Source organism: Prionailurus viverrinus, chromosome X (assembly GCF_022837055.1).
Source record: "Prionailurus viverrinus isolate Anna chromosome X, UM_Priviv_1.0, whole genome shotgun sequence".
Lineage (NCBI taxonomy): Eukaryota > Metazoa > Chordata > Mammalia > Carnivora > Felidae > Prionailurus > Prionailurus viverrinus.
In genome coordinates this window covers 38773753-38777954 of record NC_062579.1, presented here as the reverse complement: position 1 = coordinate 38777954, position 4202 = coordinate 38773753, and the positions used below count along the sequence as shown (strand labels likewise).

The following is a 4202-nucleotide window of genomic DNA, read 5'->3' as shown; positions in this document are numbered from 1 at the left end:
GGGCTGGATGTGGGGCTTGAACTAATGGACTGAGAGATCATGACCTGAGCTGAAGTCAGAAGCCTAACTGACTGAGCCACCCAGTCTGATGGAGAATTTAAAGCAACAATCATAAGGATACTCATAGAATAGAAGATACTTATGAGACCCTTACCACAGAGATAGAAGAGTTTTAAAAGAATCAGTTAGAGAGGAAAAATTCAATAAATGAGATTGGAAATAAGCTTCATACAGTGAACAGTAAGCTGGAAGAAGCAGAGGAATTAGAAGACAAATTAATGGAAAACAACAAAGCTGACAAAAAAAGAGAAACAAGAATTACACAACACAAGAATAGACTTAGGGAACTCTGTGACTCCATCAAACGTAATAACATTTGTATTATAGTAGTCCCAGAAGAAGAGAGGGAAAAGGGAGCAGAAAATTTATTTGAGGAAATAATAGCTGAAAACATCCTATTCTGGGGAAGGAAAAAGATATCCAGATCCAAGAGGCACAGAGATCTCTCATCTAAATCAACAAAAGTAGGCCAACACCAAGACATATTATAATTAAATTAAAAAGCAGCAGGACAAAACAAGTCCTAGCTAGGGGTGCCTGACTGGCTCAGCAGTAGAATATGCAAGTCTTGATCTTGGGGTTGTGGGTTCAAGCCCCAGTTTGGGTGTATAGATTACTTAAAAATAAAATTTTACACAGATGATGAATTTATTGATGGGAAGATAGAGACTCTGTGCTGGTTGTCATGTAAGTTCAGTGGGAAGCATGTTGTCTTTATTGCTCAGAGGAGAATTCTAAGTCAACTCGAAAAAGCTGTACAAAAAATAAGCAAAAGCGTCCCAGGAGCCGCACATTGATAGCCGTGCACGATGTGATCCTGGAGGACTTACTTTTCCCAAGCGAGTTTGTAGGCAAGAGAATCCATGTGAAACTGGATGGCAGCCAGCTCATAAAGGTACATTGGGATAAAGCACAGCAGAACAATGTGGAATACAAGATTGAAACTTTCTCTGGCATCTATAAGAAGCTCATGGGCAAGGATGTTAACTTTGAGTTCCCAGAGTTTCAGTTGTAAACAAAAATGATTAAATAAAAGCATTCATGGTAAAATAATAATAATAATAATAAACAAGTTCTTAACTTACAAGGGAAGACCCATAAGGCTAGCTGCAGATTTATCAAAAAAAAAAAAACCAAAAAAAAAAAAAACCTTGGCAAGCCAGAAGGGAGTGGCATGATATATTCAAAGTGCTGAGTGGGAAAAATCTGCAGCCAAGGATACTGTTTTTGGCAAGGCTGCATTCAGAATAGAAGGAGAGATAAAGAGTTTCCCAGATAAACAAAAACTAAAGGAGTTCATGACCACTAAGCCAGGCCTGTAAGAAATATAAAAGAGAACAATTTGAGCACAAAGGAGAGAACAAAAGTGATAAAGACAAGAAAGGATCAGAGAAATGTCCATAAACAAGTAAAAATATGGCACAATATACATATCTATCAATAATTACTCTGAATGTAAATAGACTAAATGCTCCAATCAAAGGACATAGGGTGTCAGAATGGTTGAAAAAAAGACCCATCTATATGTTGCCTTCAAGAGACTCCTTTTAGACCTAAAGACACCTGCAGATTGAAAGTGAGGGGATGGAGAAACATTTATCACATAATGAATGTCAAAATAAAGCTGCAGTAGCCATACTCTAGAAAGTCTCTAACCAGACTCAGCAAAAAGAAAAGAAAAAGTACCGAAATAAATTTTAAAAATCACAAATTAAAGAGGAGAAATAAAAACCAACACCACAGAAATAAAAAATAATTATAAGAGAACATTAGGAAAAATTATATGCCTCTCAGGGATCCACTGCAAGAAGAGTGAATAATCTCCCTCACTGTGTGCCCCAGGAGCTCTTCAGATCACTGTTCCAACACTGTCTGCCTCTGAATGGTTTCCCTGCCTTCTCTCCAGGAGCAGCGCAGTGCCTTTCAGGCTCTATCTCAGCCACGGCTGCTGAACTTAAAACTCCAGGCCCCACTGGTTGTAAGAACTCACAAAAATCAGCCCCTCTTCTTTTCCAAGCCAACAGTTTTGGGGAAACATTCTCATTGTGTGTTCCTCTCTCTCTCACCCTTCTCCAGGACCATGGTTCCCTCCTTTCTGCAGCAGCCATGATCTGTTTCTCCCCTAAACCACATCTCTGTACTTCCTACCCTCTTCAGTGTGGCTTCTTCTCTCCCTTTAGTTGTGGAGTGTGTTCTGTCAGTGTTCAGGCTGATATCTGGCATATTTAGGATGATTTGATGGTTATCTTGTGTTCGTGGGATGAGACAAGCCTAAGGTCCTCCTATGCCACCACCATCTTCCTCTCCTCTGAAGAAAACTTTTTAGATGTTTTATTTATTTATTTTGAGTGAGAGAGAAAGGGAGAGAGAGAATGGAAAGAATGAGTGGGGGAAGGGCAGAGGGAGAGGGAAAGAGAATCTCAAGCAGACTCTACACTTAGCACAGAGCCCAATGTGGGGTTAAATCTCATGAAGCATGAGATCATGACCTGAGCTGAAATCAAGAGTCAGTCACTTAACTGACTGAGTCATCCAGGCACCCCGAAAATGGATCATTAATAGAGGAACTGTCATGGCAGAGAACAAAGCCATTAGGGACTGCATCACATGCTAGAAGGACAGTCTCTTCAATAAAGGCTCTTGAAACTGTACAGCAACGTGCAAAAGCATTAGACTATATTACACCATGCATAAAAAACAACTCAAAATGGAATAAACAGCTGAATTTAAGACCTGAAACCATAAAACTCCTAGAAGAAAACATAGACAGGAAGCTATGTGACATCTGTCTTGGTGATGATTTTTTGGATCTGATCTGACTCCAAAAGCAAAGGCAACAAAAGCAAAAATAAATAAGTGGGACTACATAATGTTAAAAGCTAATGCAAAAAAAAAAAAAGGGAAATCATCAACAAAATGAAAACGCTATCTAATGAAGAGACTCTTTTCCATACTGTATATTCCTGCCTCCTTTGTTAAGTAAGTGTGAGTGTATTTCTGGGGTCTCTATTCTGTTATACTGATCTATGTGTCTATATTTGTGCCGCCACCATACTGTTTTGATTACTATAGGTTTGTAGTATATCTTGAAATCTGGGATTGTGATACCTCCAGCCTTGTTCATTTTTTTTTTTTTTAAGATTGCTTTGGCTTTTGGGTATTTTGTAGTTCCATAGAAGTTTTAGTATCATTTTTCTACCTCTGTGAAAAATTCTGTTGGTATTTTGTTTTTTGGGTTTTTTTTAAGTTTTTTTAATTGTTTTTTTATATTTTATTTATTTTTGATAGAGACAGAGCACAAGTGGGGAGGGGCAGAGAGAGAGGGAGACACAGGATCCGAAGCAGGCTCCAGGTTCCGAGCTGTCAGCACAGAGCCCGACGTGGGGCTCGAACTCACGAACTGCGAGATCATGACCTGAGCCAAAGTCGGATGCTTAACTGACTGAGCCACCCAGGCATCCCTCTGTTGGTATTTTGATACGAATTGCATCAAATCTATAGATTGTTTTGGGTAGCATGGACATTTTAACAATATTAATTCTTCCAATACATGAGCAAAGTATATCTTTCCATTTTTGTCAGTTTCAATTTCTTTCATCAATGTTTTATAGTTTTCTAAGTACAGGACTTTTGCCTCTTTGGTTAAGTTTATTCCTAGGTGTTTTATTCTTTTTGGTATAATAATAAATGCAACTGTTTTCTTAATTTCTCTTTCTGCTACTTTGTTGCTAGAGTATAGAAACAATATTATTTTCTGGGTGTTAATTTTGTATCCTTAAACTTTACTGAATTTATTACTTCTAGTAGGGTTTTGATGGAATCTTCAGGTTTTTCTATGCATATGTATTGTGTCATCTGAAAATAATGACAGTTTAATTTCTGCCTTATCAATATGAATGACTCATATCATTTTCTTGTCTGACTGCTGTGACTAGGACTTCCAGTACTACGTTGAATAAAAGTGGTGAGAGTGGACATCTTTGTCCTGTTTCTGATCTTAGAGGAAAATATCTCCATTTTTCACCACTGAGTAGGATGTTAGCTGCACTGGGAAAACTAGACAGCAACATGCAAAAGAATGAAACTGGACCACTTTCTTACACCATATGCAAAAATAAATTCAAAATGGATTAAAGATCTAA

General features: G+C 38.0%; 1 non-coding gene across 1 annotated transcript; it reads left to right on the top strand.

Annotated features, from left to right (window-relative positions):
- The first annotated feature begins 694 nt into the window (after window positions 1-694).
- LOC125158024 (small nucleolar RNA SNORD43) lies at window positions 695-759 on the top strand. The gene has a single exon (XR_007149149.1). It is a non-coding gene; the product is annotated as a small nucleolar RNA SNORD43 (small nucleolar RNA).
- The last annotated feature ends 3443 nt before the right edge of the window (window positions 760-4202 follow it).